Source organism: Eublepharis macularius, chromosome 4 (genome assembly GCF_028583425.1).
Source record: "Eublepharis macularius isolate TG4126 chromosome 4, MPM_Emac_v1.0, whole genome shotgun sequence".
In the NCBI taxonomy this organism is placed as follows: Eukaryota; Metazoa; Chordata; class Lepidosauria; order Squamata; family Eublepharidae; genus Eublepharis; species Eublepharis macularius.
The window spans coordinates 102,796,519-102,815,602 of record NC_072793.1 but is presented as its reverse complement, the minus strand read 5'-3'; the positions used below and the strand labels follow the sequence as shown (position 1 = coordinate 102,815,602).

Genomic DNA, 19,084 nt, shown 5'->3' with positions numbered 1-19,084 from the left:
CTGAAAATCGTGTTTGTGCCACTGGACCCAAATCCTGCAGCTCCGTCATTTTATTTCTTTGCCGTGGTTTATGCATGTTCCTGGCCTCTGGACCGAACCGTGTCAGTAAAATGGGCAAGAGAAACGGGAAGGAATCTTGTATGCATAGTGATAGGTTCAGTATACTTGACGCTACAGTGTCCCCCTGCTGCATTCTCTCTGGCAGAAGTCTGGAGAGCAAGACATTCTGCGTCCTTTCCCCGGGAAAGCAAGATCCCGGTTCAATAGCACCTGAAAGACCAATTGGATTTCTAGCGTATGAGCTTTCACTCTCGAAGCTCATACCCTGGAAATCTGGTTGATCTTTACGGTGCTAATGGACCCGGATCTTGCTCTTCGACTGCAGACCAACACTGCTACCCACCTGAAACTGCCTTCTGTAGGAGTAATTGATAAAACTATTATCTCTTCGAATTGTCTCACTGATTTCTGAGGCTGTTCCAGAATAAGTGGTCCGCGGGCTGCAGTTTTTCTCTCTTCGAAAAGCTACATTTTCAAGTATTCAAGCCACAGCCCTTCTAGACATTTCACTGCCGTCGCAGCTTCAGCCTTGTGTAATTTACGACCGTTCGAGGGCCTAAGAGGACAGCAGCTAGGGGCGGGATGACTGCAGGACTGTAAGGAGACTCCGCTAGAGGTTTCCAACTCTATGGGAACCATCGTCTCTCCTCTCGCGTTGCCTGTCCTAGTGTCCCTTTGGCCCTAATGGAGAAGAGGCTCGGCGGACTACTTCGGAGCCTCTTGTGAGAAAAAGGAAGCCGCGCGCAACAGGGCAAAATGGCCACAAATCTCTCCCCCTCTGCTTTTGGCCCACAGAGCGGGCGGGACGTGAAAGTCCATTCTGTGCATGTTTCCTCTGAAGAAAGACCCTGCGTACTCCCAGGTGAATATGCATAGCGTTATGTCAACCAGACTCTCAGCAATGCACCACCGTGGGCGTCAGTGTGCTCTATAATTGAAAGATCACTGTGACTCGGGCAGCCCAAGGTGTGTGGAAGGGGTTAATAAGGATGAAAAAGGACAAGCACTACTTGCTCTAGTAAATAACAACAAAGGGAGCCTTCATTGATTAAATTAATGAAGGAGCGGGGTTATGCATGGGCATCTACACAGAAATAAACGCTCGAAATTACAGCCGTATATATTCCAAAACCGCACTGGGTGAAAAACGAGCCTCAAACTACCTGTGCATATGCTGCACGAGCCATAAAACATCGAGGGGATTCTCGTTCTTTAGCTGTTTACCCACGGAGTCCTTCATTGACTGGCCTTCTTACTCCACGTGACTTTCTGCTTTAAAAAAAACTTCCTTCTGTCGCCTTTTCACAAGGAGCCAATGAGCTGTTCAAATAGACGGTGAGGGAGCACGAGGAGCCTATCGAAGGAGGGAGGCGGGACTTTTGGAATCTCGTGTATCAAGTCACTAAAGGCAAAGCGCGGGAAGGGGAACTGTGGAAGTGAATGGAATGTTTGGTAGATATGGGGTAGCATGAAAGCTTCCAGCAAACTTCCGCAGCAAAGCTAGTAATTAGGCTTGTAGGAATTACAGTTCCATTGATCGAAAGCACTTGCAGTTCTTTCCTGCTTCACTTTCCCTTTTGAACTCTGATGTTCAGAGTTTTAATATTTCGGAAAGAGTCCAGTAGCACCTTTAAGACTAACCAACTTGACTGTAGCATAAGCTTTCGAGAACCACAGTTCTCTTCGTCTGGATCTATTAATATTTCGGGACACTGATCACAAAAAGCAGTCTTTAGCATGTATATGTGGGCAACTTACAGCTTCTTCAGAAGCTATCTTTTAATAGGTGATCCAGATTTTTTAATATATGTGTCTAAAATATTAAGAGAAAGATTTGAGTCCAATAGCATAAGGTGCTCCTGGACCTGAATCTTGCTGTTCTACTGCAGACCAAGATGGCTATCCACCTAAAAATTTTAAGGTATCAGTAGTACAACAAAAATAAGCTTGTAAACCTGTATCATATAGGTCCACTAATAAGACAAACTGGTTATAGTTGTTTGTTGCATGCTGGCAGCAAACCAGAATATGCCTCTATTTGGCATTGTGAAATGGTTCTTTAGTTGCTGGTGGTGAAGCTACTAAAAAGGAAGCAAAATCTGTTTTTGCAGCAAACTGAACTGTTTTATGAATTTATATTGATACCATAGAACAAGAAAGAGAGATATAGTTCAAAATTTTATCCTACCTAATTTATAAATAGTGATGCAGCTTACAATACAATATGAAGCCCATATAAACATTTTTATGAACTTACTAGTGTCAAACTTTCACAATATCATCATTAATCAAAACAGGCAACCCCAGAGACTGCTGAGGTGCTATTGCCATATTACACCAGCATGTGGCTTGGTTGTTGTTATCCCAAATAACTTATAGTCTGGCCTTGGGATAAAGTTGTCAATCACCTAAATAATATATGCAAGGCAGAGCTATGGCAAATCTGAGAAAGGATTTTCTTTTCTTTGGACCAATTAGCATTTAATAAACACTGAACAAGCTTTCACGTGACACAGGTTTCTTCCCTATATTGGATGTGGGGCAGAGAAACCTGTTGTAGACAACAGAAGCCTTACAAATGTGGGAGAACTAGGTAACAGTGACCTTTACTCTTTTTCTGGTGATTATCCAAGCTGTGGAACAGTCAAAAGATTGTACCCTGCATTTTAAAACAAATTGGTCCAATAAAGTATTATCTTGCTTTTATGTTTCTGGAACTTAAACCAAAATGAATTTTGTATCACCTTAAAGATTTATTGCAGCATAAGTTTTTGAGGGGGAGGGAAGGTGGCATGGTATATAGCCCAATCTCATCAGAGATTCATAGAATCATAGAATCATAGAGTTGGAAGGGGCCATACAGACCATCTAGTCCAACCCCCTGCCCAGTGCAGGATCAGATTGAAATCTAAGCAGGGTCAGTACTTGGACGGGAAACCACTGAGGAAGACTCTGCAGAGGAAGGTACTGGCAAACCACCTCTGCTTCTAATTTACCTTGAAATCCCCTTGCTGAGGTCGCCATAAGTTGGTTGTGACTCGACTGCACATGCATACATAAACTTTTGAAGACTAGAGTCTACTTCACACACACACATAGGGATAGAGAAAAGGCCATGAAATGTAAAACGTATACACAGTTATGACTCCGGCAATAACTGACAACAGCACACTCTTCCCAACCATATTGATTCCTAGAAGAATGCCATTGCATTCTACAGAGAGGTGCAAAGGAGAAAGTGACAAATTACCATTTGTTGCCAGTTACAATTCTCAGGTAAAACTAATTTATCATTAATGATCCACATCCCATCCTGGACAATGATACTTTTCTGTTAAAGGCCTTGGGTGGGAGGCTTATAGACATGCTCTCAGTTTAAACCAGCTACTTCCTAATAAAGATTAGGTTGTGTAACAAACCTAAATGTCATCTCAGTCCTCATCCAGGGACCAAATGACATCAACTGTCCTACCAGGGGATCCTTCACGTGCTCATCCTCTAACATAATACATGTTATCACAGGTCAGCAATGCCCTTCAGCTTTCTGTGTAGTTCAAGAATGGAGATAAATCTGACATTAAAATGGCAGCATTCGGAACCAGAGAGAAATCCTTTCAGTCTCTTGGGATACTTTGCAGCTGAAAGTCACCATTGTTTAACAAAAGCACTTCAAAGAGAGACTTCAGTGTGAAACTGCTGAATGAATCAGGAAGCTTGATTGTATTTGTCTAGATCTGAGCTGTGATAAAGGTTTTCTCTCTTACTATAGGTATTAGATTAGTTTAACAAAGGTAGGGAAACTGTTATCACCATTATTATGAATGGTCACTGCTTATCTTGAATTGCAGAGAACTGCAGAGATATGTAGCAAAATGTCACAAACTGCATCTTACATCGTAGAGCTTTTTGACTGCACTGTTTATCATTTGTTTCCTCTGTCTGTGTCTGCCAGCTTAGAGCATGCTTTTCGCAAAGATAAAGTGGACAAAACTTAGGTTACAAGAAATGTTAGTCTTCAAATTACCACAAGACTCCTTGTTTCTAACAGACAAATTTGGTTACCTGCTTGGAATTTCTATTAGCTTTTTCAGTTTTCTAAGGGTACTGTGAGAGATGTCAAAGCAAAGAAGCTATGTGTTCCACATCATTTATGATAGTGTCTACTCAGGCAGAGCTTGTCACAGGGCCAAGCTAGAAGTGACGAATTACACTTGAATGGCAAGTGAACAGACTCACATGTATTCCTCCCTGATCACTTGTGCAAGTGAACAGGAAGGAATACATGTGAGTCTGTTCACTTGCCATTCAAGTGTAATTTGTCACTTCTAGCTTGGCTCACAGTAAACCTCCGTCACCAAGACTAAAACTTGATGGACCATGTGCCTAACTTAGCGCTACAGGCTGCAGTTTTGAAGAAAGGTTGATGTACAAACATCAGGAACTGTGGTTTCTTCTGGATCATTCCCAGCTCTGCTGTGCTGGTGACTTGGCCAGAATACTCTTTAGTCACTCAGAGCTTTTATGCTGGTTTCCCAAACTTCAGTATTAGTGCATAAGCACCAGACCAGTATCATGGAAAGCTTCCATCTGGGCAGAGTTTGCATGAGAACTCTTGCTGTTGTGGACAGTTCAAGCACAAACCTGCCAAACGAGGATGTGCAATGTAAACTAGCTCTACACCACCTAGATAACATTCCAGGTCTTTACAACACATAAAGTACCCTTAGAAATATATACGTATTGTAAAACATTCCAAGAAAGCACAGCCTGTTCCTTTATGCAGCAAGTGGGTTTAGTAATTACATGCAACTGTAAAAAATCCCAAGCAGTATAGAATTCATCCTGTGGGTAAAGAATTCATCCTGAGAATCTCGCCTCCCTTGAACAAAATTTGAACCCATTTGGAGGCAAAAATGGCCTTTAAAGTGTGTGACAATACCAAAGGCAGGGAGGGGCTCTGCAGGACTTCAGCTCCCTGCACTTTTTTTTGCCCATGATCAGCTGAAGCAGAATTTAAACAAATAAATGTGTGTGAATATATTTAATTAGCACAATTAATAAAGGCAGTTGGGAATCAGCTTTTCTGGACACAGTTTTGGGGTTCATTAATTTTTAAAAAAATATATTAACATCAGCTACAAACAGCTCCATATAAACAGGTACCAATGGATCCAACTGCCCATGGAAGTCTATGGACTTAGAAGGGTGTCACTCTGCGTAGAGCTGTACTGCAAATGCCTGAAATTGCATAGGTTTTTATGTCTTGTTTTGTATTGTTTGAGAAAGTCAAAACAACAACAGAAAAACAGCTTTCTGTTTCTCTTTTTTCCACAGTCCACACACAGCTCATGGATGCAGTATGAGTCAACTAACATGGCCATCTGAAGGTACAACTTCTGGTGTAGTCCTAGGATGTAAAAAAATTGTATTTGCAACTAACCAACCCGTTATCCTTGTTATCAAAGTGCTTCTAATTTTTTTAATTCAACAAATTGGCTTGCATATTTTTCAATAAACCTTATTCATTGCTGCTCTTTAGATGTGTAAAAATGAGGTATGCATCATGCTACCATATCAAATGACCATTCTATACATCTACTTCATGCGACCATAAACAAGATAGCCAGCTCTTCTATTAATAATAACTTTTATTTATTTCTATACTACATAAAACACACTGTGCGCTAAACAGAAATAATCCTTGCCTGCAGACATACAACCTAAATAAGACAAACACAAGAGAATTCTTGAACTTGCCGTTTTAACTGTTTCCAGGAAGCCAAGTTGTCCAATTTATTAGTATTTTAACTGCTATAAAGGCACATTTCTACTTTCATTGTTTGCAAGAATTGGAAATGCTCTCTCAGTTTAGCTATTGAGGTTTAAATAAATGAATCCCCCCACCACCACCTTCTGCCTCCTCAGTCAATCATGATGTGATTGATTTGCATATGCCTGATGAAAACTGAAAATCCAGGCAACTGACAGATGAAAACTGCATTCAGACAGCACATCTAGTTGGAATGGTCTGAACATGCACAACCCTGGCTCGTTGTCAGGCTCAGACCTCATCCTCCCTCCTTCCTTGTGTGTATGAGATGAAGGAATCCAGATTCGACACTAAATTCCTTCACCACACCTTAACATGCAAGAAATATGGTTGCACATTCATCAAAAGTAAAAGTGACTCCCCCCACCCCACCCAAAACTACCCCAGTCTAATGACTGAATATCCTCCAGGAGCAGAGGACAACCGAGAACCAGTTGAAGCAAAAAGGTAAAGAAGAGAAATTGGCCTGCTGAAGCCCCTGAGAGAATTCTGGAGAGGGAGATTTTGATCAGTGGATGAGATTTTCAAATTGTTTTCCCCCAGAGGGTTTTCCACGGCACTTCAACTTGTATTTCTTATTTCTTAAGGGAAAGAATACATATTTATTTGGTGAGATATGAAGTCCGTATTCATTCCCTGGTATCTCCATCTGAAGAATTGTAAGGCTGAAAAAAAAGATATGCCTGCAGAATTGCGGCCTGTCAGTCTAATAGTACTGAACTAAATGAACATTGGAATGCTATAAAAACATTACATACCCTTATTTTTAAAATCCTGTATTTTGTGTCCTGGTGTGGTATGCCAACCTTGTATTAGTGGCAGCACCAGATGTGTACTGAAAGAGAAGCTTTGCTAGACAATTGCCAGGCTGTTTCCAATCTTCCTGTTAAATTTTTAAGGCTTTCTTTCGATGTTATGAAATAAAAAACAAAGCTTGAGCCCACATAAGGTAGTGGGAGATGGAGTAGGAGGATCTTACTCAGCACTGCAGCAGTTGGTGCTATGTGATGCTCTTGCTGCCTTCTCCATAGAACTTCACAGATACTGAAAGTATGGACTCTTGCTGAATCTGCCAGGATCAAGCTCTCTCTCTCTCTCTCTCTCTCTCTCTCTCTCACACACACACACACACACACACACACCCTTTCTCTTCTCTCCTTCTTGCTCCTTCTGCTGTAGAGTTCATCAATCTAGATATTGGTTGTTGGGGGTTTTCCGGGCTGTATTGCCGTGGTCTTGGCATTGTAGTTCCTGACGTTTCGCCAGCAGCTGTGGCTGGCATCTTCAGAGGTGTAGCACCAAAAGACAGAGATCTCTCAGTGTCACAGTGTGGAAAAGATGTAGGTCATTTGTATCTACTCAGGAGGGGTGGGGTTGAGCTGAGTCATTCTGTAAGAGTTTCCCAGGGTGTGGAATGCTAATGGCGGGAGGCTTCACTGTAACCTGAGGAGGTTCTTTTGCATATGGATTGGTGCTTGATGTGCTAATCTTCTCTGCAGGGCTATTGTCGGGTGTGGAGTGTTTTGTTGGCCTGGTGTTTTTCAGAACTGGAGCCCATGCTCTGTTCATTCTTAAGGTTTCTTCTTTCCTGTTGAAGTTTTGCTTATGCTTGTGAATTTCAATGGCTTCCCTGTGCAGTCTGACAAAGTAGTTGGAAGTGTTGTCCAGTATTTTGGTGTCCTGGAATAAGATACTGTGCCCTGTTTGAGTTAGGCTATGTTCAGCCACTGCTGATTTTTCAGGCTGTCCAAGTCTGCAGTGTCTTTCATGTTCTTTTATTCTTGTCTGGATGCTACGCTTTGTGGTCCCGATGTAAACTTGTCCACAGCTGCAGGGTATACGGTATACTCCTGCAGAGGTGAGGGGGTCTCTGCTGTCTTTTGCTGATCGTAGCATCTGTTGTATTTTTCGGGTGGGTCTGAATACTGCTTGAAGGTTATGCTTTTCCATAAGCTTTCCCATCTGATCAGTAATTCCTTTGATATATGGCAAAAACACTTTTCCTGTAGGTGACTGTTTTTCCTTGGTTGTTTGATTCATCCTGGGTTTGATTGCTCTTCGGATTTCATTTCTGGAGTAGCCATTTGCCTGAAGTGCGTGGTTTAGATGATTAATTTCCTCATTGAGAAAGCGCGGCTCACATATCCGTCTTGCACGATCCACTAATGTTTTCATTATGCCTCTTTTCTGTCGGGGGTGGTGATTGGAGTTTTTGTGTAAGTACCGATCAGTGTGAGTTGGTTTCCTGTAGACCTTGTGACCTAACTGAAAGTTTGCTTTGCGGATGACCAAGGTATCCAGGAATGAGAGTTTTCCCTCACTTTCTTTCTCCATTGTGAATTGTATGTTCAGGTGGATGTTGTTGAGATGATTCAAAAACTCCCTCAATTCTTCCTCCCCATGGCTCCAAATGATGAATGTATCATCCACAAACCGGAACCATACACTGGGTTTGTGGGGTGCTGATTCTAGAGCTGTTTTTTCAAAATGTTCCATGTAGAAGTTTGCTATAACTGGGCTGAGTGGGCTCCCCATGGCCACCCCATCCATCTGTTCATAGAATTCGTTGTCCCATTGGAAGTAACTGGTTGTCAGACAATGATGGAATAAGGCTGTTACATCCTCTGGGAAAATCTGATTAATCAGTGCAATAGTGTCTTTTACTGGAACCTTGGTAAACAGGGATACAACATCAAAACTGACAAGTATGTCTTGTGGATTGAGTTTCAGAGAACTGATTTTGCTGATGAAATCTGCTGAATCTTTGATGTAAGACGAGGTTTTCCCGATGTGGTCCTGCAGGAGATCTGCCAGATGTCTAGCTAATTCATATGTCGGTGAACCAATGGCACTCACAATGGGTCGGAGTGGGACTGAATCTTTATGTATTTTGGGGAGTCCATATAGTCTAGGTGGCTGTGCTTCAGTCTTGCATAGTTTTCTGTGCGTGTCGGGATGTAGTGAGGAATTCTTGATCAGCGCATTTGTTAGCCTGGTGATTTTGCAAGTGGGATCTCGTTTTAGTTTTTTGTAGGTGGAGGGGTCCAGGAGTTCCTTAATCTTCTTTTTGTATTCCTCCGTTTTCATGATCACTGTTGAATCATCTCAACAACATCCACCTGAACATACAATTCACAATGGAGAAAGAAAGTGAGGGAAAACTCTTAAGAGGTAGCTATGAATAGAAAAAGGATGACAGAGGCTATGTTTAAAGGTTGAAAAAGAAATATGGAACTTATGGAGGGATTTGATATTTATTGAGGGATTTAGTACAATATTAGGGAGGGGCAAACTTATCCTAAGCAAATACTAGCAATACTAAAAATCAAAGCTCAAATAAATAGCACATCCCTACAATGTCACAACAGCCAGAAATTAACCAGGGCTACTCCAATTTGGAACAGAAGTTACATTTAAGTTAGCAGTATTAATGTGAGGGAAATGGAGAACAAGACAGAGAAGTGAGTACTTTGCCTGGTCCACCTGATCTGAGACCTTAAATAGCAGAGAGAAGCAAAATGCCATCTCTCAGTGTGATGCAGCGTGGTTGGAATATAGGTGGAGATAGATAAGATGGGCAGCAAAGAAATACCTTTTCTAGCCTGCATAGAAATCAGGGTGGAAGAAGGAGAGATCCAGTGCATTGGGAGTCCGGGATACCGTCCAGTTGGAGCCAGGAATCAAACTCAAATTATTGGCCTTCAAGCCAGGCTAGTTATAGTCTTTTGGAGCCCATAGAATAACATTGTTTTCAGAAAACGAAAGATTGAAAGGAGTAACTTGGGAGTTGGGCAGCTTATCAGGAGAAAACTATACAACTAGTAGGGTACGTGATAGGACTACTGAGGAAGGGAAGTGATGTGGGAAGTTTATTGAGTGAATTATAAGACAGAGTTACAACACAGAAGTTATGATGCTGAGTAATATATTTGGTGGGAACTTTGGGACAATAGGAAGTTTTGAATCAGAGATTTTCTGCTGTTACAGAGCATTCAGTCATCAGATTACATTAATGGTCAGTGATTGCACACCATGTAAAGGATAATACGGCGAGAGGCATCTTTGCCTTCCAGCCTGGTGTAGTTTGATTGCTTCATTCTGTTGCACAACTCACCTTCCTCAGTTTTCGCCTGCCAAAAAACTTCCTTGAAAGTTGTATTTTCTACAAGATCATTACTGTATTAATGCCAGGTTGTTGATGCAAGAGTCATCATGAGGCACAAAACATGGTGATTGCTCCCCGTGCCCTGGGCTTGCCTCGCAGGGGCTGGGACTTGCTCACAGTGTTACATACACAGTACATGCCTTCAGGCTGGGAGTGAGGGATGTGTAGGTGGGGGTGGGGGTGGAGCTGGCAACTCATATAAATCAAGAGTTTCCCTTGTCCTCTGTGAGGCATGTGGGATGGCTGCTGCTGCCGCCTTCCTATTGTGAGGGACATTCAAGCTCAATGTCATTATCCCACATCTTCCCTTATTTACTGTAGATACAAATGAAGTGTTGCTTCTGCCTGCCTAGGCTAATGCATATAGCCCCTGCTAACTGAACAGCCCAGGAAAGCAGGGCCCATGGTTACATAGAATCTGGAAGCCCTCTCCACGTTAGTGAAATGAAGCAACGTCTGCCAAAAACAGAGCTTGGAATCAGTAGTCCATCAGCAGAAGGCACACTGAGTGCAGATTTTTTTCATTTCCTCCAGCAGTCCCTTCCAATGCCAGGAAAGTTGATTCTTGGATCACGGGACTCATGTGGACTAATAGCCATGTAGGCTGGGGGCTGCATGTACGTGCTGCAGATCTGCAGCATTACTATTATTCCCTGCAGGTCCTGTGACCACAGGACTCCACTTTCCTGCAGTTGGAAGAGACGGTTGGGGGAGCGGAATGTGTCAAAGATCTGCATTCCTTGCACCAACAGACTGGGGTGTTCTTAGTGGTTCTGGTGTCCTGGGGAAAAGTACAGAATGGGGCCCCAGAATAATTGCCCCTCCCATGGAGTAGTCTTCACCCCATACAAGGTAGATGGGAGCAGCTGCTGTGCCAGAAGTCAGCTGCCCAAGTCCCACATTGGGGCAGGTGCAAACAATGTCAAAAGCACGCTTTCATTCTCCCCCTCCCCTTCCTGCACTTGAGGGTGCGTGGCTGTGGGCAGTTGGTACCCTCCCAAGCAAAAAGCCTGGGGTAGCTGCCTCGGTTTCCTGTTGACCGGTTTCCTGGTCTTGCAACTTGACTCTCTGACTGCTGTCCAATGGACTTTTCAACTGTCACTTGTCCAACATTCCGCCAAGCTGCCTACATTTCCCATCAAAACTTGAGGGAAGCTGGCAAGTGTCCAACCTGTGTCAGGCGTCACTTGTGGTCCCGCTCTAAGGCGGCCCTGCTGACAGATTTCTGGATCCATCCCAGAAAACTGACTCACTATGTATTCACACAAATAGGGACAATCCTATTTGGATGGAACTCTTCAAGTTGAAAGATGTCCCTGTAAGTTGCTAGTTTGCTGATGCTGACTCTCTCCCTGCCGCCCTCTCTTCACAGCCCCAGCTGCTCCTGCCTAGGGAAACAAAACCAAAAGATCCACTTCTGTTGCTAATTCTGAGTCACTGTCTCCCCTCACTGCCCCAACACTTCCTACTTCTGGAAAAACAAAACCAGACATGTAACATTTGCATGTGCCAGGGGCATCACATTATGAGTCTTCATGCCCTGTCTCCATGTTATAACCAGGGAAGATTAACCACTTCCACTAGCATCTCCATAGCAACTTGTAGTGTGTTCTCCATTTCTTAGGCTCTGATTATTATGTGCCTCGTCTATGAGCTCAGGGGGAGGTTTAAGTCTGCGGAACACTAGGAATCATGATTCCACAACACTCAGATCTAGGCCGTCGTCACACGGGCTTAAAATTAGCGCGAAAATTGCGCAATCTACCGCAAAATTCCCACCTTATTCTGGCACTGTTGCGAGTCTGAGATTTCTCCTCTGGTCTCAATTTTCGCGCTATAATCTGCTTCCGTGTGACCATCCGGCATCGATTTCTATCCCATAATGACGGAATTTTCCCTTTCTTATCTTGACCCGTTATCCCAGATGCCCTTTCGCGCTCTCCTGCAGCGAGCTCCTTTTTTTTTTTAAAAAAACGTCCTTATATCGCTATAACGTCATAATATTATAAAAATACAAAGCAATGAAAGAGTGTTCTTTCTATGCTGCTCGAGCAGCATAGACCGAAAAAGTCTTTCCGCTGCCCTTCGCCTCCGACGGAGGGATCGCAGGTGTGCATGGCACAGAGTGAACGTGCTCTGAACCATCAAAACAACCAGTTGGGCCACCAGAACTACAAGTTCACTCGGTGGAGCCATGATTGAGTCTTCGGCGATGGGGATCACATCAGACAGGGGTTTTTCTCAGAACAAGAGTATATTTATGGATGTTCAAATTAGGAAGAAAAACAATCTTAGCCAATGTTCAAGCTGCTTCCAGGGCGGGAAAACTTGGCCAACCTATCCTGCTCTTTTGGGGTTGGGCTAATGTTTGGTTATAACGATGTAATGTCGTTATAACGCAATAAAGCGGAAAAAAATTTTTTAAAAAAGGGGGGAGGAGTTTTTTCTGTGCCCGTTCAAAATGACGGCACAGAGCGCTACAGTGTGAACAACTCGAAGCGGGAGGAGACGGTATTTGACAAAAGATTGCGTCATGGCGCCGATAGGAACAATAGTGCCACATAATGGAAATTTGACAGAATAAACGCCCGTGTGACGACGGCCCTACTCAGGCTGTGCACAAAATAATACCAGCATGGCTTTTTTTTAGCCGGAACGCACTACAACGCTGTTCCAGCACCTCTCACAAACACCCATGTGACTGGTGGCCCTGCCCCCCTGATTTCCCCACCCTCTCTTCCATCCAATGGCGGATCTTCCTTCCCCCTGAGCTCATAGCCATTCAGCCCCCAGTGCCCAAAGACCTGTGGGCTCGCCTCCCCAGGTACAGCTTCTGCCCTGGATGTAGCCCAGGCTTGGCCTGGCTGCACTGGGCACCTGGCTGCCTCCTGCAGGATCGGGGAGAGCACCCATTTCTGCTGCTGCTCTGCTACGCAGCTCAGCTGTTTGGCGGGCTCAGCTGGTTGCTGCTGCACTGCCATGTTTCTCAGCTGTTTGGTGGGTAATGGCAGCGGCGGGGCTTCTCTTGGGCCCACTTGCTTCCCTGGCCTGCTTCCTCTTGGGTCGAGCCTTCCCCTGGGCCCCAGCACAGCTGGTAAGTAACTCCAGGCTCCCCAGGTTAGGTGGGCTGCTCCCAGCATGGAGTTGGGACGGGGAGGCATCCTCAGCATCTGCCTGAAGTCCAGGGCAGGCGGCGTCTACTCCGGACAATTTCTTTCTTTCTTTCTTTCTTTCTTTCTTTCTTTCTTTCTTTCTTTCTTTCTTTCTTTCTTTCTTTCTTTCTTTCTTTCTTTCTTTCTTTCTTTCTTTCTTTCTTCCTTCCTTCCTTCCTTCCTTCCTTCCTTCCTTCCTTCCTTCCTTCCTTCCTTCCTTCCTCCTGGGGGGGTGGCCAAGCTGTGCGCAATGATGTCACTTCCCAGATGTGACATCATCATGCGGTCCCAGGAGCGTGTGTGTGCACTTTGTGCGTGCGCATGTAGTGACGGGGTCCCACCTCCTGCCGGGAGTTGCCCTGGGTGAGAGTTCCCCCATGTCTTTCCCCAGAAAAAAAGCCCTGAACACCAGCCTCACATTTCAGAAACCACAGCCATCTTGGACTTTTGGTTTGGTTGGTGCAACAGTGCACAGTATTTCCATTTTGCACTCTGGCCCAGCATTTGGACCTTTAGTGTAAATTGCAGCTAGACAGAATGGTAGCAGCTGCCTGATGTAGACAGTTATTAGCAGAGGTGCATGGTGGCTGATCTTGGCCAAGACACCCAAGATTTATTTATATAGAGAATTTTTTTATATTGAGTATTTTTATAGCAAGACCTCCAGGGCAGTACAAAAATCTACAAACATTATTAAAATATGTTATTAAAGCAATTAATTAAAACAGATAGCTAAACAAATTAGCCAAAGCTTGTTCAAGTTCTGTCTTACACCCACACCAGAAGGTCCCAAAAGATCCCTCAACCTCCCATCCCCACTTCATAATTTCTTCTTCAAGCTTTGAGTAAACCTGCATCTGACCTCTAGCTTGATTTTCCCATGTTTAAAAGGGTAGAAAAATATCTTCCCTATGAAAAGATGCAAGCCTCTGCTACATTTATTTCTCCCTTGCTTATTCCCATTTTTTATTTTGGAAGCCATCTGCTGCATTAATTCTTCCTGCTAGCCACATGCTCAGGAATAGATTTTTGCCTGAATCAGTTGAAGATGCAAATAACTCAGGGCTGATAATGTAGGACCAGGTATATGGGGCCCAAGTCTCACTGAGTGAAGCAGTTAAACATGTTCTCTGAGGCCTTATCACTTATAGCAGAGAGCTCTTTGAACCCGCTTCCATCACTTGGCAGAATACATTCCTCTACTCTCACTCGTGTAGCATGAAACCAGTCCCTATAAATCACCTGATAAATAACTATGTATCTTTAGGAACTTCACATATACTGGATCTGTAATAGGACTGCTTGACTGTGAAGCTCTTCCTAATCAAAGTTCAAGCCCTTAACTGGACCAGGAAAATGGTAGTTCTTATCTGGAAGGACCCAACTAATTTAGCAAAACTTGGATTGTGCGCATTCTTTTTACTGTATACAAAAGTCTAACCCTCCTCCCGCCCCACACACACAACCCCCAAAATACATATTCAGACTTTTTATACAATCTTTTCTGCTCCTGGACTAATTTGTGCCTATTTTTATCAATGCTAATATTGTGCCATGATAATAAGGTTCCAGGGGAGGGTTCAGAATTCACATTTGCTGTTATAACTATTCAGCAGAAAGATAGCTTTGCTGCCTCCACATTGCCTAATTCTGATTCATTAACTTCATCCACCCCCATGAAACTGTCAAGTGGCTTTGACCCAGCAACTCTGCTGCAGTACTAAACGAGGTATAGATGAACTAGAAAACTCTGTTAACTGAATTCATGAGGTATCCCACTAATCTATCACGTTTACTGCATTGTGTCTCTCCTTTTACAGCCAATCCCATAAGGCTTCAACCAACTAATTAAACTGGACACTCTTGACCATTGCAAATCCACACATAGGCCCTTTCCTCACATCGTTAAAGGGACGATCCACTTACCGAATGCTAGCAGCTTTCCCCCTTGACTCCAGACATCTCCATTTTCAAAATGCTTGCAGGCTGTTTGGCTTCCATTTTTTTTGGTGCCTTTTCCTGGAGCACACTTTCCCATGTTCCCAGAAAGGCACAGAAAAAACAGAAGCCAAACAGCCTGCAACCATTTTGAAAACGGAGACCTCTGGAGTCAAAGGGAAAAGCTACCAGAATTTGGTTAGTGGGCCATCTCTTTAACAACATGTGGAAAGGGCATAGAGTGAATGACACGCAGAAGACAACTTATTTCAGTAATCTTAAGTTTTAGTTCTTTGTACACATTCAGTCATACAGGTGATATTTTAACTAATCCCAGTACAGTGGGAAATAAGGCAACTATGGCTGCTATCTCATCTCTCTCAGATCCTGTCATTTGCCCTGCTCTCTTGTCTACTATGTGAAATAGGTCTCTTGAGAGGGGGAGGCAGCAGGTAAGAGGACCAGAGAACTAATGGATGGGATCAGTTGTGGCTTTCCTATCTTCTGCAGCATCAGCATATTCTACTAAAAATGTCTATCACAACACAATAATGACTCATTTAATGACATCACAAGCATAGAAACATAGCACTGGAAGGGACCTCAAGGATCATCTAGTCCAACCTCCTGCACAATGCAGGAAATTCACAGCTACCTTTCCTGCCACCATCCCAGTGACCCCTGCTCAATGCCCTGAGGAAGGCAAAAAACTCCAGGATCCCTGCTCAATATGGCCTGGAGGAGAATTCCTTCCTAACCCCAAAGTGACAATTGATGTTGCCCTGGGCATATAAGAAAGGACCATGAGACTCTAGCACCAGCTCACCGCTTCATGCCTTCTGTCTCTCAATCCACCTAAATTCATATTGGATCATGGAATGATCATTGATGTCAGGTGGCCTCTTCTTTAGGTCTCTGCATTATCCAAATGATGCCACATGTCCATCAGTTAGCCGTTACGTATCATGCATCAGGCGTTGTAATGTGCATCAAATTTCCATTATCTCCACTGAAAACGTGGGAATCATCAGCTTTCCTGTATTTAAAAGTTTATCAATCTGAAGAAGGGCAAATCTAACCATCCAATTTTCCATCTGACTTTCCTCAGATTAGATACCACAACAACCAAAACTGACATAGCCACTTGTGTCTTTCTGCACAAAATTACCACATCCTAATCCCACTTTCCAGCATGAGGTAGTGCCATTACTGTGACATAAATCATTGTCTCTGGATGCAAGAAAAAGACATATGCCTTCCAAACAAGGAGATAGAAGACAAACGTGCAAAACAAATATACCGTATGTGGCTCAAAGACTCAAAAATAACAGCAAGTTGTCAAGTGCAAAATTTGCAATGTGTCTGAGCCCCAATGTCGACTCAAAAAGCCTTTACCCACTGCCCCAAATGTGTCAGGGCAGTCTAGCCTGTTGGCAGAGCGCCTTTGCAGCAGTCAGGACATCAAACTGATTTAAGCATTTTTAATAGAACTAACAAAATGCAAAAGAAAGTGGAGAGATAAGCCTGGCTTCCTAGGGAGCTTGAGACAGAGAGAGTAAAGTGTGAGAGTACTAGGAGGACAGCCTAAGATTAGCATTCTGCAGACAGACAAGGGAGGAAGGTCCTTAAGAAAGAAGGCACTCCATCTATTGTCCTATCTAGCTTACTACCCCTGAAGAATCTTTTCCTATCTGTGTACTAGATCCTGCTATAGTCCAACATAGCTGTGAGGCAGCATATATCTGAATATATAAATATGGCACCAGGCTATTGGTCTATTTAGCTCAGTTTTGTCCAGTCTAATTTGCAACAGCCCTCCAGGTTCTCTGGCAGTGGTTTGGTTATTTGAGATCCTTTCTATTGGTGTTGCCAGGCATCATAGACAGCCTCCACATCAAGCCAGAGAAGGAAAATTTAAAAGGCAGCATATTTGATGAGACTGAATAAAATCTGACACCCCTTAAGGTACCACCCTGACCTTAGCATGCACCTTCTTGCTTCTGCTGGAGGATGGTGGGGGCCGTGCTCTAGATCTATCACATATCTATGCAGCACTGTGGAAGCATCAGCCAGTGGATGGTGGTGGCAGGATTCATCCTCAGGCAGTTGGATGGCTAGGGCCAGCCTTGTAGATGCATGCCAACGCTTGAGATTAGTTAGTAGTGTACATTCAACTGGTTTTAATTAGTGGATTAGTTAAATCCCTATACTATAAATTACTTCAAGGCCCTTGGGCATTTCTCTGAAAAGCCAAGTATAAATCTGAAACGTGATTTTGATTAGTTTTAGGGTACTCCCTTCTTTCCTGTTATTTCACACAGGGCTTCTATTGAAAAATCTTTTACCTAAGCTTTGGAAGGCTGGCTCAGTTAAGCTCTAGAGAATATTCTGAAATGCACAGTCATCATTGCCTGAATCTTCCTGGATCCATTCTTGGGGCAGATTGCCTCCTCCTTGAAACAGCATTATTTAGGAATTCTAGGATGAAGTATGATCACTCCACAGTGTCCAGTTACAGGAAACATTCCGAAAAGGAGGTGGCATAGGCAACACTGCAAGGATTGACTGTAGTAATCTTTCTTATGGAACTATGACCAACGGTTACCAGGCACACCACACATAGGGCAGAAGATACATATAAACACATACTTACTGTGCCTTGATCAGGAAGACAGTAGATTAAATAAATTAGCACTTATTTTTCCCTTGGGATATGTGGATTATGAATTTACCCAGAAATTCCTTTAGAATTCCTTTGCTCTTACTTGTCCATATCTTCATCGGATGCATCCAGCTCTATCCTTCTTGTGCCTGGAGGGCTGTGAAAAATTCCGGGATAGTAAAGACCTTATTGCCTAATTTACATTATGGAGTGTTATGTAGTGTTACAGTCACATTGCATTGCTATTACAAGCAGACACGCCACTACAATTGTTTAGGAACTGGGTTACAGACACGTATATCTAAGCAAGTTGACCTGCTTCATGTAGCAAGCAAGCAGGGTGGTGGTGAGAAAATCTAAGCAATTCTCCTAAGTATAGTAGGATTTACAGGTAGCCTGAACAGGTAACTCAAAGACATGTGACTTTTAAAGACTGCTACCATCCAAAACCAAAAGGAAACACATGCGGCTATTCCTCTGAGGGAGCCTACATGAGATTTGATTAGGGCATGGGTAGCTGATCTTTAGTTTTGGAGGGCACTCCATTTTCAAAATGGTGAGTTGTAGTTGTTTCAGTTCAATAATGAAGTTGCTGCTGTCATCACAGTAATGGGGCACACAACTGTGCATAGCTCACAGACAAGCTGATATATATAGCGCATACCTGTTATTTACCCAGTCCCTAAAAGGAGATGTTACAGCAGTGATTTTGGGATTTTAAAAGGTCCTGGTATTTATCTATGGTTGCAATGATTTCCACCAGTTCCCTCAGGGCTTGGCAGATCCCTCCCACAGATGCCAGTGCTCAGTACTGCTGAGTACCACTACAAAAAAGCAATGCGTAACAGTAATGTCGATCTTTGCAAGTAACAGTGTAGGCCATTTATTTTTTTTAACCATACATTGATTAAAATTCGCTAAAGCTGTCAGTGGCCAGAGGGAATTGCTCTGAGGGGGCAAGAGCCTGTGTTCACCAAGTTAGCCATTCCTGGCCCAGGACTAATGACTGACTGAAACACACAAGGCATATATGTTGCAACAGTGATTGACTTTGCTGTGGACAGTTATGTGGAGGAAACAAGTATTGATCTCTATGCATCTGTTTCTGATTTTCATCTTGAAAAGGGAAAAGAAAATAAGTCAAAGAGTTCTGAGTTTTCACTTCACAATAGCAGTGATGGCAAACAACTAGAAGCAGGGCCCTCCCCTTAAGAACTGCTGTGTTACTTTAAAAGCATCCGTTCCTCTTGCCTGCTGCTTAGAAAGGTCTCCTAAGC

At 43.4% G+C, this 19,084-nt stretch overlaps 1 long non-coding RNA gene across 1 annotated transcript; it reads left to right on the top strand.

Moving 5' to 3' along the window:
- Positions 1–304: 304 nt before the first annotated feature.
- On the top strand, positions 305–5,598 carry LOC129327519 (uncharacterized). The gene is made up of 2 exons (XR_008596839.1): positions 305–922; positions 5,395–5,598. It is a non-coding gene; the product is annotated as an uncharacterized LOC129327519 (long non-coding RNA).
- The last annotated feature ends 13,486 nt before the right edge of the window (positions 5,599–19,084 follow it).